Source organism: Aethalodelphis obliquidens, unplaced genomic scaffold, assembly GCF_003676395.1.
Source record: "Aethalodelphis obliquidens isolate GAN/ISIS:26980383/991018 unplaced genomic scaffold, ASM367639v1 scaffold80, whole genome shotgun sequence".
Taxonomy (NCBI): Eukaryota; Metazoa; Chordata; class Mammalia; order Artiodactyla; family Delphinidae; genus Aethalodelphis; species Aethalodelphis obliquidens.
The window spans coordinates 2246967-2272899 of record NW_020838024.1 but is presented as its reverse complement, the minus strand read 5'-3'; the positions used below and the strand labels follow the sequence as shown (position 1 = coordinate 2272899).

The 25933-nt window shown below is 42.3% G+C and overlaps 1 protein-coding gene across 4 annotated transcripts in view; it reads left to right on the top strand.

The window, feature by feature from the left end:
* The window catches only part of SLC1A3 (solute carrier family 1 member 3), a 75082-nt gene that overhangs the window by 31302 nt on the left and 17847 nt on the right, over positions 1–25933 (top strand). The gene's annotated exons all lie outside the window — the stretch shown is intronic.

The following is a 25933-nucleotide window of genomic DNA, read 5'->3' as shown; positions in this document are numbered from 1 at the left end:
CCAAATCGAGACATTCCTCAGAGGCCCCTGTGGTTTCCCTAAAGAGGTAGTTGGGGGTCAGGGTAGGGGTGTGGGAAGAGACAGACAGAAGCAAGAGGACCTCTGGATTACATACTCGAGTTTCCTCCAAGGAATGTGGATGCTAAGACTGGAGTGCTGGTGCAAATCTCACCGGTATGAAGTGGCCTTTATGAGCTACCTCAGTGGCCTGGTACATCTTAATTTACAGAATGTCCCCCGTTGCTGAAAGTTCTGTTCAGATCTTTTATAATACTACTGAATTATACATTCATTATAATTCTCTGCATTATGAGCTATAATTCCAGGTCAGTTATTTTCAACTCAGAAGGAAAGGGTTTGCTTCCTTAGGTGTCTGCACTTGGGTAATTCCAGAAGAGCCCCTAAAGTCCCATTCTTTTAGGACCCTCCACTTTTTAAAGCACTCGTAAGACCTCCAATCCAAATCTTGGACTGTGTCTTTGTAGAATGGCTTCTACTGCCTTTTGACCATCAGTAAGCCAAAGTGAAGCTTGCCAACTGACCATCCTCAGTAATTTGGGGGTTGTTTCATTCAGCTTCCATCCCATTTTTTGAATTGCCAGCTGTGGGTTGTACCTCCGCTTGGTGAGTTAGTTTATGGTGGTACTGATTATTGCTCATTTGTGTGCCTGAAGAGGACTATAGCCCAAGCAACCTCTTGCATTGATGGTGAGATCCTCTTACAAATGTATAAGTAATGTACAGGCTAATTATAAATCATTCATTTGTGTTTATTAAAGAAAATCCCAAAGACCCTTTGGTGTAAGCAAAATGTAAGCCACTGACCACTCTTTAAAGAAACCAAGCTATATCGCTAAGGGAAAACTAAAGGTGGGTGGGTCTTTTGAAGCTGACGTCACGGAGGGCAGCATTGGTGCTGCTGCCAGAGACAGGATGGATTATTGGTCGGACCAGGGGAAGTCTGGAATTTTAAAGAACACTGATAGAGTATTACAAGCACTATCCTTGATAACAAGGGCTGGCTTTTTTTCACTGACAGTTGGTTTCCTCTGTTTATGCTGCTGTTTCAGATTATCCTTTCTGTGTTGAAATCCACACAAGGGGCATGAGCTTAAAACCCTCAAAAAATAAACAAAATATCCCAAGCTTTTTGTAAGTCTAAATATTAGACATTGTTCAGTCATGTCTGCCCCCTCCATCGTTGGACAAACCACAGTGGTATGTGGGTCGGCTTTATCCTCCAGCCCTGTGATCTGCTGTCAGTGGCTCTGGGCCAGTGTCCTCTCCAAGTGCAAGCTGCATGAAGGCAGACAGCGTGTCTCCGTTCTGATTAAGCTTTGCAGCCAAGCTCCCCCAAAGGCGCCACATTGGCACGGTGCTGTGCAACTGTGTGTACACGTTGACAATGACAATTTAACCTCCCGGCTGGGAAATGGGATTTGGATATTAGTAGGAAAACAATTTGTGGTCTCATATTTGTGGTCTCTTAAAGGAGAAAATTCTAAGTGGTTCCTAAGTCTTGGAAAACTTTCTATTTCAGTATTTCAAGAGTCCTCCCAAATAACGCTCAAAGGGGTGTTTTTGAAAAAAAAAAAAAGATTTCTTGAAGCTTTGCAAGTACAAAAGTTCCTGCCTCGGTGGAGTACAAATAGTGCTATATGAGGGAAGCAGAGGCGTGGGCAGGAATTTAAAAGTATGTTACATCCACCCGTGTTTATTGTGCTACAGTATTGGGATGTAAGGGTCAGAGGTAGAATTGGTCCCTTGGGATGTTTCTTGTTGAAATCCATGGCCCTGGTGTTGCTAGCCAAAATGCATCTATTCTAATAAAACATAGGTTCCATATGACACCATAGCATGATAAAATACATATTTGTGAGAGTTGCAATGGAATTAGACTCTGCTCACCTCATACACACAGGTGGTGCAGAGAAAGTTGCATGATTCTGCATAACTAAGTTTTAGGTTTTCATTAATTACCCTATTGGAAATATGTAGTTCTTCTTTTGTAGTTTCAAGTAAGAATCTAATTTGACCATTTTCCGCTTAAAATACTTTATGAGTCCTGTGGTACTCAACTAACACTCACTGTTAACCAATTTCCACACTCAGCCACATGCCGCTCATAATGCAACTTATCACAAGGACTTGAATGAAATCATTTAATTATTTTCAATATACAAAAGGCAAAATTAGCTGCCATGAATTTCTCTGAAGCAAAGCATACTCATCCTTCCAAATAAGTGTTCATTTTTGACATTCAATCAAGATACACTCAAATTCAAATATATCTTTCATTAAGTAGAGTATTTCCTTTGGCATTCAAAATGATTCCAAACTTTGCTCAGAGAAGAGAAAGAGAAAGAGAGAGAGAGAGCAGATGTATTAAGGAAATTCAATTAATTTTACTTGACACATTCCTGCCAATCTACTCATTGATTTACTTACACCAAAGAGTACGTATAAAAATTAAGACAGAATCTGTGATTCTTTCATGGAAAGAGATTTTTGTCAACACTAGAAAAAGTCAGATTTTGGTGAAATTCTGACTGCAAGGCTGTTTCCTTAAATAGCCAGACTCTGATCATCCATTTTAGTTTATTTTTACAACTGAAATCATTTTTTGAGACAAGGTAGCCATTCCAACAATTATTATTCTTTTTTTTTTTTTTTTTTTTTTTTGGTACGCGGGCCTCTCACTGTTGGGGCCTCTCCCGTTGCGGAGCACAGGCTCCGGACACGCAGGCTCAGCGGCCATGGCTCACGGGCCCAGCCGCTCCACGGCATGTGGGATCCTCCCGGACCGGGGCACGAACCCGTGTCCCCTGCATCGGCAGGCGGACTCTCAAGCACTGCGCCACCAGGAAGGGCCCCAAAAACAATTATTATTCTTTAAAAGAGATCAGTTTCTTTTATCGAAATTTATCAGAGTAACTTCATGGGTTTTTTATGCCTTGTTTTTAATTTATCCCAACCCTTATGTGGAGAAGGCTAAAATGGGCTCTGGGTGCTGTGAGTTTGTAGTGAGCATTCTCTGCATTTCTATGTGATCACTTAGAATTTTCTTTTAATTAAAGCAGTAATCAGTATTAAACTTACCATTTGGCACATTTTTTTTCCTTTTTTTTTTTTGAGGACCAACCACATAAGTGTGCAAGAAATTGTATTTTATTCTGCCAAATACCCTTCCATTATTAATTTTTTTAAATGATTGAACTGTCTGAACGTCAAAAGGAAATTTTTAAGGTTCGTATGTTCGATTATTTTATCTACAGCCAGGACTGTGCCACTCTGAGCAACAAACTTAGGTTTCAAAATTTTAACTTGGGAACTTCTCAAGGAAATTTGAGATTTGTGTCAATAAACCTTTTCTTACTGATGACTAATATAAGTTGGAACACAGTTCTTAAGTTAAATCTACCGTTTTTGCCCCCATAGTTCATCAGCTCTTTGGACAACCTCCAAATGCAGTCTGTACCACGCTTCATGCTGTCTCCTCTGAGTAGTTGGAGAGTTTGGCTCTTACAACCTTCAGTTGCCCTTGGAAGGTATTTATGGCTTTGATGGGCTTTGTTCACAGTGACAGTGTTCCTGTAGATAAAACCCCTTGGCTTTCTTGTGACACTGAGCTACTGATCCCGACTTCCCACATGTACAGTCAAAATCCACTTTCAAAAAGTGCAGCCTCACCAGGAGAAAGGCTTGGAAAGGACTTCTTAAGCATGAGCAGACCCCCTGTGTGACTAGTCTTTAGAGATAGTGAATCACTCTGTTTTTCTTTCTAGCCACAGACATTGTGAAAAGACTCAGTGGAGAAAAGAGCAGGATTTGATCTCTCTTGACTCTAACTGCATTCATGACCTATGGTTCAAGAGTTGCTAAGATTTCAATAAAAGAAAATAATATGAGAACAAAAACTGTTTTAAGAAAACACCACAGATACACTTTTCTGTGCTACATATCAGTATAATGAGCAGTTCTAATAGTACAGTACAGTTATTATATTCCTTATGTATGTTGAATTATGAAAGGCACAGTCCATCCTAGCTGAATAAATTTATCTGATTGCCTCAGGGGTAAAAGGTTCTCTGAGGATTTCGTTTTCTCTATAATGAAGAATGGACAGTTGGTTTAAATTCTTATTTTTAGGCTTCCCAAAATAAAAACACAGTCCTAACTTCTGTTGGTTGACAGGACCACGAGAGAAAAGTGGCATAAAGAACAAGGCTCTGGCCTTTCTGCAGCTTATTTGTCTGTTAAAAAGAAAGGTAGGGCTTCCCTGGTGGCGCAGTGGTTGAGAGTCTGCCTGCCGATGCAGGGGACATGGGTTTGTGCCCCGGTCTGGGAAGATCCCACATGCCGCGGAGCAGCTGGGCCCGTGAGCCATGGCCGCTGAGCCTGCGCGTCCAGAGCCTGTGCTCCGCAATGGGAGAGGCCACAACAGTGAGAGGTCCGTGTGCCACAAAAAAAAAAAAAAAAAAAGAAAAGAAAAAAAAAAGAAAGGTATTCCTATCTCTTTCAGGAACTTCATTCCAACAGATTTTTTTCTAGAACAATTCCTGACTGTGTTGAAAGATCAAGGTAGACTTCACTTTGAGAAAATACCCAAAAGGGAAGTCCAGATCAACGGTTCTCAAAATTTTTCCAGCCCCAACTTACTTGAGAGAGAAAAATCACTCTTCCTAGTGATTAATAGTAACTAATTTAATCTCTTGTTTTTGTTTTTATTGGTATGAGGAGAAGCAGGAGGAGCCTTGTAAGTGTTGTTTAAAAGGGCTCTAGGGCTTCCCTGGTGGCGCAGTGGTTGAGAGTCCACCTGCCGATGCAGGGGACGCGGGTTCATGCCCCGGTCCAGGAAGATCCCACATGCCGCAGAGCGGCTGGGCCCGTGAGCCATGGCCGCTGAGCCTGTGCGTCCAGAGCCTGTGCTCTGCAACGGGAGAGGCCACAAGAGTGAGAGGCCCACGTACCGCAAAAAAAAAGGGGCTCTAAACTCATTTTTCCCCACTCCCCAACCCTTGAGGGAGATGTGCCTTCTCTATTGAGAATAAGTGTTTTCCAAAACTAATAAATCATAAAATGACTCACCATGGATTATTTTAGTATATTTAAAATCTGACTCAAGCTTTTAGGAACATTGATTTCACTTTCAGTTCACTTTCAGGATTAAATTGCTAGGCAGATGTGAAAGTAGAGTTTGGGAATGTCAGTCTACCTTACTGCTTTTATCTGGAATATCCAACTCTTAGTGTAGAAGCAGGTGGGGAAAGTAAATTCACTGTTGGGGAAACTTGTCCACTGTTTCTACCCTGACCTCTAGCTCTGGGATGAAAGTGAAAATCATCTTTCCTGGATACAGGCTAGGGACTTTCTATAGTCTGAGGGAAAGTGTGGTTTCCGTAGGAGTCATTTATGTCTAAAAAGAGAAAAATTATTTTCCCTAAATATAACCGTAATGTCCATTATCATTTGTTTAAAAATTAACAGTGACCTCTTAATATCATCCAATCGGTTTCAAAACTCCCCATTTCTTTTCTCCCTCTCTTTTTACAGTGTGTCAGTTTGAATCAAGCCACATTCATAAATTGAATTTGTTCTGCATATCCCTTAAATCTTGTAATCTATAGATTCTTTCTCTGTCTCTCTGTCTCTGTCTCTATTTCTCTGTCTCTGTCTCTCTCTTTCCCATCCTTTCCTTTTGCAGTTTATTGAAGAGACCAGATTGTTTGTCACGTAAAATTAGTTTTCCACGTTCTGGATTTTGCTGATTACATCTCCCTAGTGTTGCGTAACATCTTCCTCTGTCCCTCAGACCATGGTTTTTTGGTCAAGAGAGTCACAGATAGATACAAGCAGTGGAAGTCTGTATTGGAAAGAGGCCTTGAAGAGCCTTAGGATCCACAGCTTTCAGGAGCTGGTAAAACAGCTGGCCAAAGGCTCCTGAGTTACGCCAGCTTTGACAATGTGATTGCTACTCCTTTAGATTCAAAAATTCTTCTTTTGTTTCAAGATGGGAGAGAGCTATTGGATGTGTTCCCAGATGTATGCAAACTAGAATTACCTGCAAAATAAACTTAAAGACACAGTAAAGCCTTCATCATTCTGAGCCTGCTTCCCCGCCTGAAAAGGACCCACTGGTCCCTTTCAAGTCACTAAGATTTTACAGAGCTGGTTCATTATTATGAAGACGGTGAGTGCACGTAGAATAAATGTATTCCTGGTGAAAGGACATAAACGTGGAGGAGAATTCAGCTATTTTATATTTAGAAACAGTAGGAAACGATTGAAACTTTGTTGTTGTTTTTCAATCAAAGGAAATGTAGAAAGGAGGGGCTAAATCAGAAACTTCGACCCTTCTCCCACTCCTCCCCACCCCCAGGCTTGTTGATTCTACCTCCTTAACTCTGACTTCTGACTGTGGCCACCCCTCCACCAAGTCCAGACCACACCGTCTCAAACCCAATCTGCAGCCGCAACACCATCGCTAGTCTCCCCGCCTTCCCCCCACTCCCCATGGGGACCTGCCGTTTTCTGACCTGCTTTTTTACATGAAGACTGTATGATCTTGCTAAAATTCCCCACTTTGCTTTCGAAATAAAGGTCAGAACTCTGAGCATGGCTCCTGCTTGTCTCTTTCCATCTCATTTCTCACCGTCTTCCCCCCCATGTCTGCCTTGACTCTTTACCTGAAACCCCTCCTTTCCCTTCAGTTCTTACTTTAATGTCACTCCCTCCAGGAACCCTTTCCTACCTGTGCTGTGTCACCAGGTGGCCCCATTGTCATTTTCCACCTCCTCCAGCCAACTGTAAGTTTCAGGAAAGTGAGGGACCATTTTGTTTGGCACTCCATCCCTGGGGGCTGGCAACAATCATTTTTTGAGATCCCAGAGAGTCTTCAGTTATTTTAGAAAAAGTCATGAAAGTCTCCTTTCGGATGCAAAAAAGTGTTATACCCTGCATACCGTTTTTCAGAGAGGTTAATACGGGAGGGAAGAAGCATCAAAGTTCCAAGGTGACCCAGCTCCTCCTGAAACTATTCCACTGTGTCCTTGAGTAGCATCAGACCAGAACAGCCAACATTTGGACTCCTGACTTAGAGAAATATTGCACCCTACTGCCAATTTATGCAGTTGGCGTTTTTTTTTTTTTTTTTTTTTAACAGGCAAAGAGAGCTTTAACATGCTTTTTCTGGAAAGATTCACTGATTCAATCCTTCAGTTAATATTTGGTGGAGTGCCTTCTAGAGCCGTGGCATGCAATTCTGCCCTAGGACATGAGAGTGTGTGCCGTTTAAAACAGTGAGCATTACATGGGAGTTTCTGATTGCCAGCTAGTTTGCTTCCCTGATAGGCATTTCCGGATGTGAGGAAAGATTTATTTTGGCATCCCCAGCTCCAACTGGTATGCGCGCACATCTACAGACAAACACGCGCGCACACACACACACATACACACACGCTCCATACTTTCTCCCTCAGTGCTTAAGATCATCTGTCTTCAACATTTGGAAATTGAATTTACACTACAGCAGAATAGCTGGCTCTCAGTAATTTTCAAGGGGAGAAAGGGCATCTTTCCTTCCCCAGGATCTAAGTACAACAGCTTAAAAATAGAACAATGTGTTTTGGGTGTTTTTCTTTTCATCCTTTGCATCAATAGCAGGTGTACAGTTACAGACACAAAGAGCTAGATTCACGTCTTCTGCGTGCCTGTGGAGGATTCCCAGAGTTATCCAGGGAGCAAGACCTGGCCTAAAATGTTTAGTAAAATGAAAGTAACCCAATACAGCTGTGTGTTACTAACGCTGCCGTATCACATGACTTTATTATTCTCCTCCCATAGTGACTCTAGGAGGTAAATGCCCAGTGGAAGAAAATTTCACCAAGAACAATTTTTAGGTACCAGTAAACCATATAAAGTTAAAAACTTGAAAAGTCCGATTAGAACAACTGACTCGGCTACTGTAGAATTGCAGGCTTTGAAATGGTTAGGGAGAGGGTGCTGAAAATTGAAATGCTTCCACTGGAGAGCATAGCTACAGCTTCACAAACCAAATGTGAGATTAATTTGCTAGTTTGCTTTTTAATGCATTTTCTAAGACGTACTTCCTAAGTTGTTTTATGATGTCTTTGGGGCATTGACCTCACATGTGCTCTGTGACTGAACTCCTCGTCCATTTTGCAGCAGGTCCGTGGTCAGTAATGGCATTCCTTAATGAATAAGTTCACACATAAGTTTACAGCGTGGAAGCGGCATCCCCCGCTAGCACACTTCTCGGCAGCTACATGCAATTCTTTCACTTCCTCCCTGAGGAAATGGTTTATAATAGATTTGAACAGATGCTAGGTGTTTGGCAGCATGGGGAGGGGTACTAGTTTTCAAATTTTGGGTTATTTCATGTCTCCCAATTAGAATTTCAACAGCCTGTATGCCTTCGATGTGCTCCAGCGTTCACAGAAATACCTAACCTGACTCCGCACTTAGCCCTCGTGAGCTCTCTTAACCTATTTTATTAGTTCTGACGACATCACTGCTATATCCTTGGCTGTCAGAGTCCAATCTGGTAAACATGCACAGGCAGATCTGATTTGGCACTAAAATTGCTCCTTCTTTCTAAATGTGCTTTTCCAGTTGTCCTGACAGCAAAGGCAAGCATTGCCAGGACCCCATCTTACAGGTTATCACAGTTCCCCAGCTCCCCTTCCACAGTGCTCCTCTTTTCTTCTGCCAGAACATGTTTCCCCCAGCACTGCTCTGCCTGCCAGCCTGTGAGCATTAAGACCAGCCCTGGGTTGGAGCTCTGTCTGTAGCTCTGCGCCTGGCATACAATAAGTGCTCAATAAATTTCTTTCAAATGAGCCAAGGATGGTTCGCCAAGGAAAAAGCAGAATGTTCCTGTTTCCTTCTTAATCAGCTTCAATGTCAGAATCTTTCTCGGAAGCGGTTCCTATGCCCCTCCAGGAGCGTAAAGAAAACTTTGTGCAGACAGAAAACCCTCAGTGCATTGGATAAGCCAGTGGAAATGTTCTCATGCTTCCAAACACTCGGTGGAGGATTAAGGAGCACGTTTGTGTATCCTGTGTGCTGATTCCCAGTGAATGGTTATTCTGTTCCCCTTCTTTACGCGTTTATCTCCCTACTTGAAATATTTTACATCTCTACTCATCTGGAAGTTATCCCACAAGCCCTCATGAGGCATTTTCACGTGCTGCGGCCTCAGCGAGGCTGTCGATACACTTCTCAGGGAGCACGGGCTCTACTACTTCCTTTATTTTCCCTGTCAAACCTCGTCTGACTCTGTGCTTTCACTGGATACTCGGCAAATAGGTCCTGACAGCATCTACCATATGTTTTTACGCTTCATTCCCTTCCGTGTCCTCACTGCTTTTGTGCTCTGAGTCATGCACCTTGGCTACTGTCTAGGTGAGGTTGTTAGTTCATTCAGTATTGAGCTCCTCCCGTCAGCTGTGTTAGGTGCTGAAGAAGGAAGTCACAGAGCTGTTAAACAGGGACTCCGGGCTCTGGATGTCCTTGCTCTGTGGAGAGATGAGATGTTTAATTCTGAAAACTTGAAGAGGGGCCAACTGAGCGGTGCAGAGTATAGGATCAAAGGAGAGGAGGCTCCCTCCGGCTGCATGTATCCGTGGTAATCCCTGTTTGCTTCTTAAGAACACAAACTTTGGAACTCTCAGACTAGTTTTCATACCAGACTAGTTTTTCAGCACTGTTTAGCTATGGGGGAAGTCTTTGCTTTGGCATTCAAGGCTTACCAATGGAGTGGAAATAACGGTAGTGATAGTAATAGAAATATTTGTTGTCCATGCCACGTGGGGGGACCCTGAGGTGAGCTCAGCTGAGATCGTGGCTGTGAGGGTACTCTGTGTGAATTGCAGGCACGGGACTGATGTTAGTGATTACAGCCACTTTTGGATTCTGCTTTGATACTGTAAACATCAAGTTCAAATGCCCTTTGGCTTCCTTGCGGAGAGTATTCGGTGAAAGGCCCTTCCTTGCTTGTGCATCTCGCGTCTGACCAGAGAGGATCATTTCCCCAGCCTTGGCGCGGGCCTCATCAGTGACCCATGCCTGGGCTGTCACTAATTGGAAGCCAGTTTCAGAAATCATGTTGTGTGTTACTCCACCTCCTTTCAGCTGATTTGCTACTTCCTAAGACATGCTCGCTGCAGCTTGTCAATATTTCCGAGCAAGGAAACTGCTCGTAGATGACCCTGAGTAAACCATTAAAGTCCCTTTACTTTCTACGTTAGAATAAAAAACCCATTCGCCAAAAAAGCTCATGACCTTCCAGGACTGGGAAAACTTTATTTGTTGTAAACTTAACCGGTTTGGTGTGCTAACACAAAGCTTTAAACTACTTTGCAAAGTTCGTGGTGGAGCTTTTGTTCTGTCCTAGCCTCACCGCTAACTAGTGGTGTCACTTTGTACATTACTGAGCCTCTTGGTTTCTTGGACTCACTTTCCTTAGCCATGACCTAGCCCCAGTTTTAAGCATTTAATTTTGGCTTTTTGATAACAGATTTGGTTTCCAAGGGTGTTTGCAGATTCTCCCATGGGACTGTGTTCTCTACAATCAAGTTTCCATAGCATTGAGATGTGTGCAAATTAGAGACAGTGCTACATGGTTTACTTAGTCTGGGACAGAGCCTGGCACATGGTAATTCCTCAAAAATTGGCTAAATAATGTGTGATTTACATCTGAAGATGAAAACATATGAGAACACTGGTATTGCCATTCAGATCATGTTTACCCTCTTCTACCTTAAAATGGTGAAGTGATGATCTTGACTGAAGATTTATTCTTTGATTGGTCAGTGACTTTTAAAATTTCACCTGCATATTAATTGCTAGCAGTTACTGAGTATAAAAGACATGCTGGGCATTGAACACACATACTTGTTATTCCTTCTGCAAGATCATTATTATTATCCCCATTTTCAGATGAGGAAACTTCCCAAGGTGTCCCTGGCAGCAAGTGGCCAAACCTGTGTTCAAACTCAGATCTATTTGTCACAAAAGCCCCCTCTCTGTAGTGTCATGCGGTGTGGCCGCTAGATTTGTACTGGATTGATTTATAATGCTCAAGGGCATTTGTTGCCTTAATTTTACTGCCTATGATAAAGTCTTTTCTCCACATGAGCTAAATATTCTTCACAATTTTCCCATACTTGTACACTTAAGTTTTTATGTCACGTGTGGTTGATCATTTGATTATTTGGTGAGAATATGACTTGTCTACCCAACGAAAGAACTCCTTGAGAATAGGAACTACTGTTTGGACATTTGCATCTCAGCCCTAGTTACAGTGACGAGTTATAGTAGATATTACATAAATAACTCATTGATTTGTGAATTGAGTACAGTGGCTTAGTTATTCCTACCTGCTGAATTTGCAGACTTTGTCACTCATCGTTCGTTCAACAAAATATCTATTGGATCCCTACTGTGATAGCCACTGGACATAGAGCAATAAATACAGACCATTAGGTATGTTCAGAACTGAGGTCTACAACCTGGAAAACCACAAGCTGATATGTTACTGGTGGAAGGAGTAAAAGTAAAGATGAATTAAAGGCATACACTTAAAAAATGGACTTTTTAGTGATCAGTGTAACGCATTCAGAATTGTTTGCCAATGAGTTATCCAGTGAACTTTCCTGAAGCCTAAAATAATTATTATGTTATTTCTTTCTCATATGAATAACTTACGTTTTTTGTTTTGTTTGTAAATTTTATTTATTTTTGGCTGCGTTGGGTCTTCGTTGCTACACTCGGGCTTTCTCTCTAGTTGCGGCAAGTGGGCGCTACTCTTCGTTGCAGTGCACGGGTTTCTCATTGTGGTGGCTTCTTTTGTTGCAGAGCACGGGCTCTAGGTGCATGGGCTTCAGTAGTTGCAGCACTCGGGATCAGCAGTTTCGGCATGTGGGCTCAGTAGTTGTGGCACGTGGGCTCAGTTGCTCTGCAGCATGTGGGATCCTCCTGGACCAGGGCTCGAACCCATGTCCCCTGCACTGGCATGCAGACTCTTAACCACTACACCACCAGGGAAGTCCTGAAAAACTTATGTTTGTATTAATCCTTGACATATTTACGTATCTACCCAATGACATTACATTCCCATTTAATAGAGAAAAATATTTATCAGTGTATAATTTTCTAGATTGATACTACTGGTTCTTTTAGGAAAAGAGAGTTATTTCCTAAAGTTACAAAGTCAGGCTTACTGTATTCTCACAAAACATCTTGTGACAGTTCCCTATACTACAAGGAATCTCTTTATGTTTTAAAAATACTCCCTTCCTATAATAACATTTGGCTGTGGAATTCCTGATACAATTTATTTTGGTTATTCTGAAATTTTAAAGTCTTCTATAATACCTCTGACAATAAAATAGAACCTAATGAAACGGTGGTCTGGACTTGAAACTGACTGAACATTTATATCTAAAGAGTGTTTGAGGCTCCACGGCAACCTGGAAAGATACCTGGTAAAGTACCCTAGTGTACTTATAAAAAAAACACTGTCCTGTTCCTTTTTTTTTTTTATCAACAACTTAAAGACCCAGAAGGCACCTACACTGTGTTTTGAGATGATATAAGCCCCCAAAGAATGGCTTCAACCGCATATGCCTCTGAGCACGAGTCAAAATGACTTCAATGGGCTGCAGTGCTGCATGGAAACCAACAAAATGAAGTTGAGCAGAGGATAAATGCACATTTCTGCTTTTAGATTCAAAAGATTCAATCACAGGATGGGGAGCGACTGAGCTTGGCAGCCGTTAATGTGACTAAAAGCTTAATGTGAACCAACAGTAGGATGTGGTAGCTAAAAATGAATGAACATAGTCGTGTGCTTCCTCGGTAGAATTAGGAAAATAGTTCACTGTACTCTGCAGTGGTCACAACGCCTTGGGAGTATTTGTTTCGTGCCAAGCACATTCGGGAGCACCTTTGACAAAGCCGGGTATCTACTAAGAGGGTGTTGAATCCCATCCAAGACACATTTATTGGACAGCTATTTGGGGCAGGTGATGTGCTAACCGCTGTGCAGAATAAAGATGTGAAGAGACATTACCAGTCTCTAGCCTCAAGGAGTTGAAAATATTAATGGAGAGTCCAACAGGTACAGACATGACTGTAAAACAAAGCCGGCTCTGAAGCCGAGAAGCACAAAAAGAGTGCTCTGGGAATTCAGGAGCTGGACCGGCGGGAGGATTTCCACAGGAAATGAGGACAAGAGCAGAAGAAGCCTTAAAAGCAAAGATGCAGAGACAGGAAAACTCAAGTCGTGTCTAGGGAATACTGAGTAGTCTAGGTTGCCCAGAAGAATACGGTAGAATCGGCCCTCGGAGGAAATGAAGCTGAGAAAAGAAGGTTTGGATCAGAGCATGAGGGCCCCGATCGGTAGTCAGTGGGAAGGATTACAGGTTGATGAACCTCTGAAAACAGTGATACATGAGGATCAGTTGGAGAAATGATGTGTATTTAGTCTGGAGAAAAGAAGACCGAGGTCTCTCTGATAAATGTGGACCAGACTTGTTCTGTGTTCCTCCAGAAGCAAAAATGTATCTCAGGGGCAATATAAAGAACCAGATTTCAGTTCTTTTTAAGCACCGGTTTTTAAAAATCAAAGCTGCCCCACAATGAAGAGTTAGCCTAGGAGGTGGTGAGTGCCATCGTGGATGGGGTCAGAGAAGGTTTGATAACTGCCACTCCAAAGGGTATGGGGTGGAGGGGATACTGCAGCTTCACCAAGAGACCTGGGAGTTCCAGGAATTACCCAAAGGCCTTTGCAATGTGCAGTTACCCATGGTTGAGGTTTCTTTTTTCTCTTTGATTTAGGATATCTGTTAGTATATCAACTTCTGAATAAAGCTGGCATGTTATGACTCTCCAGTTCAACAAGGTATCGGACTAATTCTAGTGCAGGCTGCCCACTGCTTTGACAGTAGCCAGTCATCATCACTGCTTTACTTTTCAGCATGTGCACCAAGACTTTTTTACTATGATGTAAGGCATCCTTTCAAATACGAATTTAACAGATTTTTGTCAGAATTCCCCATTAGACGAACCAAATGCAAGTCAACAATTGATACAAGTCCAGTGTAGAGAAGACTTTATTTTACAAAGAATCTCCAGGGCAGTTCTGGGGGTAGAAAGATTTGAGTTGAAATGCCAACAACAGCCGCTTACTTGCTGTGTGATCAGAGCACGTGGTGTCACCTCCCCGTTTCCTAATCTGTAAATGGTTATTGACCATTGTTAAGTCCCAACCACACAAGTCATGTGAGAGGATTAAATCAGATAAAGCACTTAGCATGTGCCTAGAAATATAAGGTCTAATTTTACCTACTGAGATCTCACATTTTACAGTAGTGTTCCAAGGAGTCTTTCAGACCTAAAATATTTTTTAAAAACAAACAAAAAAAAATGACCATCATCATGGCTAAGATATGTGCCAGATGTTGTTCTAAGGCATCACATGCTGAATTTATTTAATTCTCAGAACAATCTTATGAAGTAAATCCTATTATTATCCCTCATTTACTGAGACACAGAGAGGTTGCATATCTTGACCAGTCACAAGCTAATAAGTAAGGAAGCCAGGATTCAAATCAAGCAAACCTTTCAGTTTATTACAATCATCTCCTTCCAGGATATGCCAAAAATTTCCCTATTTTCCTCCCAATTCCATCTCAAATCATTCTGCTGGATAATTTTATGCATTTCATTTGTTCAGGGCTGTCTCACAATAATATATTTTTAAGTCTTACTTCTTACTAAATACATGAGGGCCTTAATGATCATGTCTTTGGCCAGAGCATTGAGAAGGTCCTTAATGAAATGTGAGTGAACACGTAAGTGAGAAATTTTTAACTATGAAAGCAATTAGTATAGCCACTTTCAAAAGAAGTAAGTTACCCTTAATATAACTTCACTTCCTTACTGCCACTTTCCATTATTTGTGATGGGGCAGTCATAGTCATTTGAATTAGTCATTTGAAATCAATGTTTTGTACCTGCTTTTCTTTACCTTATTTATAAATCTTTTATCCCGTATTCCTTGTTAAAGACAATGTCCCCAGTTCATATTCTCTCTCTCTCTCCCTCCCCCTCTCTCTTTGCCATTCTGTGTTACCAAATTTTACTCCAATGTGCCCATCCACTAGTTGTGTTTTTTTCCAAACACTGGTGACTGTATGGTTACCCACCCTCTCCCTAAATCCCAAGTTAAAGAATAATATTACCAATCCAACGCATGCACCGTCAGTCTCAAAATCAACCAAATGTCATTTCCACATCTTTTCTTTGACATCCTCCAGCTCCTTGAAGTCTACTCAAGATAAGCGAAATTCGATATAAGGGGCTGCCTGTAGTTTTCTTCGGAGAATTTTTTGGAATTCCTAAATACCCCATGGAAAAAAACATCAAAATATGAAACTGATGCTGCAAAACTAACTTCTTTGTGTAGAAGGAAAAAAGCTGTAAAGTGTTGCACCACTTCTAGCGGAATATATCAGGAATAATTCAATTCCATTGTCGCCCTTGGCCCTGGGGGCAAAAATGCAGCTTTTCCTGTTCCAAGGAGGGAATGTTCTCTGACTTATGTAAGGCAGAGATGAGAGAAGCCAACCAATTCTAGAGTTCACGGTCTTTTTCACTCTGCGAAGTGATACTGCTTTATTGTTAGGGTCAGGTAGTTGGGGGCATAATCTCCCACTCCCTGGGTGCAACTATTCCTTTATAGATTAGATAAGAACAATTGATGAACTTTTAAGTGCTGAGCAAACTAATCAGAACTGAAAGGAGGTGTGTTGGCCGTACCAAGAAATATGCTGACTGAGATAAAATCACCTTCTGAACTGTTTCCCCATCCCATACGCCTCTGCTTTAAGTCTCCCTTTCCTTCTGCTCTTTTCTCTCTCCCCTTTCTTATCTGTCATTCCTCAACTCTCTTATCTCCACTAGCATCCTCTTCTCCTCAACCCCAACTCTATCCCCAAAGACTTAATTCTGTACACTCTCTTAACTGGTCGAAACATGGACTTGAATTTTTTTTTTTCACTCACACACACTGTATTTTATTTTTACAAGAGATAAATAAACTGACACCAAGCATTGTAAATGGATGACCACAACAAAAGCAACGATGATTGCAACTACCAAGCACAAAACACACTCATACTATGTGGACTTGAATTTTTTTAAATTTATTCTTTTATGTAGTATATAAGATTCTGTATTCTGGATTTAATTCAGAAAATAGCTGAGGTGAACATGTTTTACTCTCAACTATTTCTTTCTTTTTTTTTTTTTTAAGAAATATACCTTTTAAAAATATCTTAATTTCAGTTTCAGGCAACAGAACTTAACCTCAGTTCATTGCAGAGTTTTCAGGTTGGGTTATGGTTCCAGAATCTTTTGATGGCAAGGAATTGGAGGGGTGGGGTGGACCTTGGGTCTCATAGTTTGTACGACACTTTTGGTCCCAGGAATCTCTGCTGCTTCCCAGCCTCCTCAAGGCCTGGAGTCACACTCCTGCTTCAACTGTTCTGGGAATCTGGGCCAGATGGATTTGGGTTTTAATGTCCATATGTCGCTTTCAGTTTCTATGAGGCTTTCAATTCCTTTTTTTCCTGCAAGGGACAGGCCTTCCATGGGAAGAATAGAGCACCCCTTGAGTCTGACATGTTCTGCAGTCAACTCATGATGCCCTTTGATTAACTTGGGACAAGTCTGGCCCAGTGGTAGAACTCAGTCCCATTCAGCATCCTGCCAGCTAGAAATGTGCTTTTTTTTTTTTTAACATCTTTATTGGAGTATAATTGCATTATGATGGTGTGTTAGTTTTTGCTGTATAACAAAGTAAATCAGATATGCATACATGTATCCCCATATCCCCTCCCTCTTGTGTCTCCCTCCCACCCTCCCTATCGCACCCCTCTAGGGTTGATCTCCCTGTGCTATGCGGCTGCTTCCCACTAGCTATTTTAGAAAACGTGCTGTTTTGATCACCACCTTCTTAAGAAAGTTGCATGAGGCCCAGAACATAAAGGTCCTTTCCGTGGCAAGTTAGACAACCCCAAGTAAAGAGGGCTGTTACGGAAATCGCAAACAACTCATCCGGTGGTTGGTTGTAAATCGTGATTCTTTTGCAAAGGCAGAGGGGGCTGGAGCTCTGGCCCTCAAAGAACTTCCTCTCATTAAACCAGAGCAATTTGCTGCTCTCTGCGTGCTCTTTCTGTTGTGAGTGAAGTCACCTACTTTCCCCATTCACATCAGTGCTCCTGGCGGGGGCTGGTTGAAGGTCCACTGCCTGTGGGTATGACTTTCCACATCACAGGGGTCTCTTTTCAAAGCCAGGCTTCACAGGTATAACCAAGAGTCGTCTGATCGGCCCTTGCCCTAACCACCCAACCCACGCTTTTTCTTTTAGCTGCTATTTTCTGTGGTCCTGGGTTTCTAAGTCTTGGCGAGAAGACAGTCATTCCTTTGTGCTCAGCTGCTGCACAATGAGGTAACCAAAGAAAGGGTCTCGGTCTGAGGCTGTCAGCTGTTACTAATCACTACTCCCCAGCTCATCGTGGGTCCCACTCGCCTCTCCCTCTTGCTCTGCTTAGCGCACATAAAGAAGATGAACGACTCCCTGCTTCCTCTTCAAAAAAAGCATATTGTGTGGCACATTCCAATACCGTGAGCGAAGGATGGGCTAGTGTGTGGGGTGAACGGTCACCTCTCCGTGGGGCTCGCGCCAGCAGCGATGGGCTGTGAGACGTGAAACTCAGAGCTGGCCCTTCTGAGAGTTTCCTGAGACCTTGCTGAGAGAGAGAGGGGGTCAATGCGGTAGGTTCCCGCGTTACTGGAACCATTCATGGTAGGGCTGTGTCAGGCTGTGATGAGGCTATTGGATGGTTAAGGCCAGTGTAGAGAAGAGCAAAGCTTGACCACTCAGAGGGCTTCACCAGCTGGTACCCCGGAGAAGCAGTCCCCCTCCCTGCCCACCCCCCGCCAAAGGTTAAGGGGAAGGACCCAGAAGCTCTTGGACATGAGAGGTAGCAGCCGTTGAAGCTGGGCCTCTGCTTCCCCTCACTGCTTCCTTCTGTGAAAGTTCATTTTCAAGGATGTCTATGGCCAGGGAAAAGGGATCGTTTGCTCAGTCCTACCAGACTGAGAATAAAAGGTGATTTATGATAGGACTTTTTCTGCCAATGATACTAGTGTCTGCTCTGCTAGCTTTTCTATTTAACACTCTTTTGAAAGAGGAAGTTTCCCTTTTACCTTTCCACACTGCATTCTACTAATGTACACTAGAGCTCAAAAAAAGACTCATTGACAAGTTGTAAGGGTCAAGTTAAAAAATCAACTTGCCTGACAAACGCCATCACAAGTGGTAAATTTGTAAGGAAGCTTCCTTGTCGTTCTCATGCAGTATAACTTCATAAAACTAAGTGGTGTTATAGGTGAATGAAATGCCAAGTTCTGTGAGACTGTGAACAGCCATAACGGGAAGTAAAAGTTGGCCAGGGTGAAAACCCATGTGAGAATACTTGTGATTTAATTGACTGTGAATTCCACAAAATCATTCTCAGCTCTTTGTGGAGATGGTTTAACTCTCTTCACTAAGAATCACTGATTAAAAGAATCACGAATTAAAGTAAAAGAATTTTCTTTGCTCAATATTCCACGAAACAAACCTTTTCTAAAACTTTTTCCCTTGTTACAATGTCTGTAGAATTTCTGTTCAAATGAGTTGACCAGATTCCAGAAATCAGCACCGTCCTGTCCTAGGTCCCCGCTAGCGAGATGGAATGAGGTCTTGGGTATGGTGGGTGGGCAGCCCGAGGGCATCAGAAGCAAGGTGAGAGGAAAGGAAGCCCATAGCTTGTGGCTCCTTGTTAAAGCCTCTACTATTAACTGAAAGGGGGTAGATACCAGTGTTTGCAAACCTTTTTTTCTTTTTTTTTTTTTTTACCAGAACCCACAAATGTATTTTACACTGTGACCTGGCTACACACGGACATACACACACAGAGCTGAAAAAAGTTTCACAAAACAATACCTTTACCCCATGTATGCACTCTATTGTTTTCTATCCTCTTTCATTAATGGATAAAAATACTAGCCGTGACCCACTTAAGCACGTGTTAAACCCCACCCCCTCTTCCATTCCCTTCTCTGCATGGAGCTGTGCCAGCCTCCCGGCCCTCCTGCCCTGCTCTGATGACCTCCCAGCTCTGGAGATAAAGCTCCAGGTGATACCGGGTCGCTCCCCACAAGGTCTGTCTCTCCTTCTTCAAGATAGAAGGAACCTCACTATTTTGGATTAATTGGCGAGAAGAGCAATGAAAATTGGTGAGTCCGCATTGCAGAGCGCTTTAAACAAGAGCAACTTTAGTGCTCGCCATTTGAACAGGAGCCTAATCTAAATGCTTTTTTAAAAAGTGTGTGGCCTCCTTCGGGCATAACAGCCGCAGTGGTGGTAAGAATGACTATTCAACAAACATTTACTGGGCGCCTTCCTGTGCAGACACTGTTTGGGGCAAGGAGGCTACATCAATGAATGAGACATATGGTTCTGCTCTCTTGGCACTAAAATTCTAGTAGAGGGAGTCATATAATAATCATAACTAACATTTATCAAGGACCTATTTTGTACAGATTCTTTACGTAAGTTTTCCCTACACTTGCAATGTGGGTATTATTATCTTCTTGTCTAGGTGAAATGGAGGCTCAGACAGGTCAAATAACACTTAGAGAGTAGCTTATTATTTATCTGATTAGTTAATAATAATAACAGCTAACGTTTCTTGAATGCTTACTATGTGCCAAGCACTATGCTAAGTGCTTTCTGTACAGAAGTCCCTTTAATGTCATGAAAACCCTGTGAGAGAGCTTTCCTTATTCCCATTCTACAGATGAGGAAACTGAGGCTTACAGAGGTCACGTGCTACCAGAGCTAGAAGTGGAATCCAGGTATTCTAACTTCAGGGCCGGAACTCTTAATCACTGCACCACCATTTTTTAAGAAGAATGTGCTTCTATGGGGCTTCCCTGGTGGCACAGTGGTTGAGAATCTGCCTGCTAATTCAGGGCACACGGGTTCGAGCCCTGGTCTGGGAAGATCCCACATGCCGTGGAGCAACTAGGCCCATGAGCCACAACTACTGAGCCTGCGCGTCTGGAGCCTGTGCTCCGCAACAAGAGAGGCCGCGATAGTGAGAGGCCCGCACACCGCGATGAAGAGTGGCCCTCGCTTGCCACAACTAGAGAAAGCCCTCACACAGAAACGAAGACTCAACACAGCCAAAAATAAATAAATTAATTAAGTAATTAAAGAGCCAGATTTAAAAAAAAAAAAGAAGAAGAAGAATGTGCTTCTAAAAATGCCTGAGGTTGGCCTCAAGTAGTTTGAAATATTGTCTCTTCGATGAAATTCTGAGGTTATAACCAGCGTATTCATTGTGATGCAAAATTATGATAGTTTTTTTTTTAAGAATTCTTTCTTTTTTGTGTTTTTTTTAAATTTATTTATTTAATTTATTTTATTTTTTGGGCGCATTGGGTTTTTGTTGCTGCACACGGGCTTTCTCTAGTTGCGGCGAGCAGGGGCTACCCTTCGTTGCGGTGAGCAGGCTTCTCATGGCGGTGGCTTCTCTTGTTGCGGAGCACGGGCTCTAGGCACATGGGCTTCAATAGTTGCAGCACACGGGCTCGGTAGTTGTGGCTCATGGGCTCTACAGCACAGGCTCAGTAGTTGTGGTGCACAGGCTTAGTTGCTCCGCGGCATGTGGGATCTTCCTGGACCAGGGCTCAAACTCGTGTCCCCTGCATTGGTAGGAGGATTCTTAACCACTGCACCACCAGGGAAGCCCCTTATGATACTGTTTCTAACCTAACTTTTAAAGATTTGCCTTCTGTTCCAGAACCCCTAGAATCATAGAACTTTTTTTTTTCCAATCTAGTCTATAAAGAAGCCAGAGACAATATTTCAGTGAAAAAAACCTTCGCATAGTTTTAGACAGAGATTTAAAGTCATTTGTTTCACACTCACTCCCTCCCCCTCACCGCCTTTCCTCGGAGCTTTGTGGCTCTCCTGTTCACTGTCCATTGCTGAGGGTTCCAGTGTGCCCTTGCTCCAGAAATGGGCAGCTGCTTTAGGACACAAGAGCTCATTCTTCAGTCTGTAAATATGAAGTATATTGTATTTCTAGAGCTTAACTTTCTTATTTAAAAAAATCATTACCTTTTATTCAAATGAATACGGTACATACTAGAGCTCATCCTTGATTTCCTTGTAAGTTTGCCCATCTTGAAATTCTAGGAGGATTGAGAACAGGCGGCTTTCATTAGATGAGTGTTTGAGAAGCCCATGGTGGAGAAGGAGTATATGTAAAATAAAATAACAACTGAGACAGAACAATATTCTTGAATCAGCTGTTGCCATCCCCCCTTTTCCGTCCTCTCTGGGCTGATCCAGTGGCCCTGGAAGAACAATGAAACACCACGAGGACGAGTAAAAAGACAATTCATAACAGACCGCTTCTTCTTTAGATTTCACATTTCAAACCAGAAATAGGAGTTATTGGGGGAATAGACTGAGACACATTAATGTATAAGACAGATTTTTAGCTGATGGGAGAATAAAATCCATGCAAATAATAGAGCCTTGGGAACTTGACATTATTGATGTTACCCTTTCATACTTGACTGAATACATATTTCATTTATCTGAGAAGTCATACCAATATTATACCAGAAGAAATCTAATTTACAATAGACTTCGAGAGTTCTATACACATATTTAGGAAACACTCCCTCCTCACCCCACCCCAACAACGTGAACTTGGTGCACATCTGTTGTGCTGAACTGATTGCCTAAATAATCAGGTAAATGCATATTGACCCATTTGTATCAAGAAACTCTCTTCTCTTCCTTTCCTCTCTCTTCAGAGTGACTGCTGCCTAAAATACCCAGGTATTTTGAAGAAAAGTCTAAATCTTTTACATTGTAGAAAATGTCTTGTTCAATCTTTCTTAGATGCCATACTCATTGGTAAACATATAATAGGTTTTCAGGAATGAATGATGGATTAGTTTCTTGATGACCAGTTATTGACAGGTTGATTTTTAGAAAAGAAAGTAAGACCATGTGCCCACAGTCAGCAAATATCCATGACCCTCCACCGTCCATTAGAACATGCTCTGGGCTGTTTTTCTAGGAATAGAGAGGAATTTGAACTGATTGATCAGCTCTCTGGCTAGTCCTTCCAGTGACCAGTGTTACTTCCCCTCAGGGTGGGGAAGGTCAGAGTTTTTCCACAGTTACCTCCCTTTGTCAAATTTTCTTCCAGTCAGGTGGCTTATTTCAATATTGAACTCAAAAGCAAGAAAGTTAGCATGGATAACAAGCAAGTGAAATGTGGGTGACTCCTAGCTTGTCCATCAGAATTGAGGTATAGTGGAAAGGGTACTCCCTTGAGATTGTGGGTACGAATCCTACCACTGCTGTTTACTAGCTGTGCAACACTGGGCAAGTTACTTAACATCTCTGGCCTCGTCTCTTTACCTTTCAAATGGTGTCAACAATATCTACAACATACAGTTATCATGAAATTAGATGAATATGTGCCATTGATCAGAGGGCGAATTTGGTGAGTTAGTGAACCAGCACAAAAGTTAACTGAATATTTACAAAACATATAAACTTACAAACATGTCATTGTAATTGGAAGAACTCTCACAGAATTTGTAGCAATAGACAATACAGTATTTCTCTGAGTTTCAAGAGGATCTCAATTCTGATGACAGATTGTTTTCATAATAAAGATGTCAGGATGTCTTGAATGGAGCTGGTTTAGCTAAGCCCAGATCAAATGAAGCAAAAGGGACCAGTCAAGATCATTATCTTTACTACTTGCTCTGGAATGTGTTTCTCAAATACGTATTTAGATGAACACATAGTTGTCATAACATACTCCCGCAAGTACCTACATACCCAAGGGACCTCTTTCCCCCTCACCACAGTGCCCTTTTCTTATATATATATATATATATATATTTTTTTTTTTTTTTTTCTTTCGGTACACGGGCCTCTCACTGTTGCGGCCTCTCCCGTTGCGGAGCACAGCCTCCAGACTCACAGGCTCAGCGGCCATGGCTCACGGGCCCAGCCGTTCCGCGGCATGTGGGATCTTCCCAGACCGGGGCACAAACCCGTGTCCCCTGCATCGGCAGGCGGACTCTCAACCACTGCGCCACCAGGGAAGCCCCTCTTCCATGTATTTTAAAGTGACAAGGCTCAATGCAAACTTTTCCCTTCTCAAACATTTAGGGCACTTCCTACCAGAGTTCCCTTTTCTACAAAGTGATTTAGTACTTTACCCTTGTGCCCAGACGCGTGTCATCTCTAGCGTAGAGCTTTGTCTGGAATTTCAGGAGGCGGGAGAAAGAAGATGGTCACAGAGTCTGGGTAAGAGACAGGAAGAATGACAGCTTGCTTATGTGGAGTTTCACCTTCCAGAGCTCTTCCTCCATTTTCTTGACTCCACCAGCATCAAGGCTATTCTCTTTCAGGCCCGGTGTTGTGACAGATTGTCCACATCCATCCTGCTGTTGCCCTGATGACAGTGTGTGGCTTTGCTTCTAGTGGTCCCTTTAGTTTTACAAGCCTGCCTCAGAGAAAAGGGGAGTGGTTAGAATTGGAAGGAGGAGAGGGGATGCTGGGGTACCCTGAGCAGAAGTGGGCAGGCAGCCCCGCTGTGGGACACCAGACCCCTTTTAGGGGAAGGACCTACGTGGAGAATCGGTTAATGAAGATACTCCCACGCATTCCCTCTTCCGCTGAAACGATCGGAGCTGCTGCTTTATCCTCTTTCAGAGGAACAAGGTCAATATGCAGAGGTTGGTGAGGCCTCTCATTTGACTGTTGATTCTCCTGGGCTCATTGCTAAAAAATGCCTCAATGTTTGTCTTCATCTATTTCAGAATTAGAGCATATGGAGAAAATACTTTCTTAGCGGTTTTCATTTTTTTTAAACTTTATTTCTTTAAAAAAAAATACCTATAAACTTTGTTTCCTGGAGCTGATGGCCCTGTAGCTGTGGATTCTGGTATAATTTTCCCCATCCCTCACCCATGGTGGGAGGGAGGGAGATTTAAGCCTCCTCCTTTGTCTGCCACGTTGGTTTCCAGTGCTCTGCCTTGACCACTTAGCGCTCTCTCTGAATAGCTATAGGTCGGGAATAGTGGGCAGGAGCAGCTGAGAAGAGTTGGCGAGAGAACGGAACAGCACCACAGAATAGAAGGCGAGAGGGAAAGAAAGCATCTCGGAGGAAGAAAATACTGCCGCCTGGTACCCCTAGCAGAGATATCCGGCCTTTTGTGCCCACACCACTCGCCCACCGAAGAATTGCAGGCTTCAGTGGTGACAAGCTCAGGCAATGGTGGGAAAGAGAGTGGGCCCCTTCTGGGAGAAATGATTTCAAGCACAGGAAAGCCAAGATGTTTTGAGATATGATGGAGACCTGAGAATGAACCTGGGGGGATGGGACCACTTGGACTGAGAACAGATTAGCCCATTTTTAATGATGGTGAAGTGTTGGAGTGGAGCCTCCCCCATAAGTGGGTATTAATCCTGGGTTTCAAGAAACCCAGGGCAAGGATAAAAGAAGCTAAGTTCATGCGTTAAAGTCAAAATTGGCCTCCTTGTTTGTGGGACTGTAGTTCGTTTTCTCAGGGGGAGAAAGCACGTTAAATTCAGTTACACAAGATCTGGGTTCAAGTTCCCCCTTCACTTTACTTGGTGTTAACTAAGACCTTAGAAAGTTACTTATTTGTTTTTTAATCTGCCTTATAAATTGTTACAAATGAGAACGTAGCAGGTACTAAGTGCTTATTATGAAAATTATGAATAATATGATTCAAATACACATGAAATTATAAGTTGAAGGTCATGGCTTCAGTTCCCATAGAGCTCATTACCATTGTATCAAGATTTGGGGGCAAACCCAGCGAGGTATCTGGCAATCATGGACACTATTTTTTTCAATACTTTACCTTACTCTAAATATCAATACATTGGTATGAACAGGGTCACTACCTACATGTTGAACCACTACTAGAATCTGATACTGATCATTGAAATACAATATAAACTTTTAATACGTTTAGAGAATCATGATTTTAAATAGTAAGGAAAATAGTTTGATTAACTATAATTGGATGATGCTATAATTGGATTTTAGTGTTTTAGCGGATTTGGGGAGGAGGAAGAAGGAAGAGAAGTGAGGAAATGGTTAATGAAACAGAAGAGCCCATATTATTATTAAGATGACTTAATCTCTTGAGAGTTTTGGGTCATTTCCAATTTTTTTCCATCCCAAGAGGTATGGAGATGTGTTCCATTGGCTAGAGCAGTTAGGGAAACCTTCAAAGTCATACCTCCTCTCTCACAGGGGATAATGCCTTGCCTGAGGTAGATTTTGAAGATGTCCTAAAAATGAGGGAAAGAATGTTTCACATGAGATAAGATACTCCAGGCCTATGGGACAAGGTGGAGGAAGACAGAGTGCAAAAATGAGAAGAACCCCACCAACATGATTCTTTTTAAAAAATTGTGATGAGATGAGATAAAATGAAACAACAGGGAAGCTATTCGAGAACTTTGGCCTACTTTAAATGTAAATTGAAGATAAATCAGTAGGTGATTAGAATAGCTGAAATTTTACGTAAATATATCCCAAAAGAAAGACTCCCAAGTACATACATAAAATAATAATTCTTATAAAAGAACTTAATGACAGTTAATCTGTGTGAGTCTGCACAGTGCTCAGAACTTGAGATATGCTTAGATTATTCTGCCAGAAATCTTTTAAGGTATCTCTTCACACACACACACACACACACACACACACAC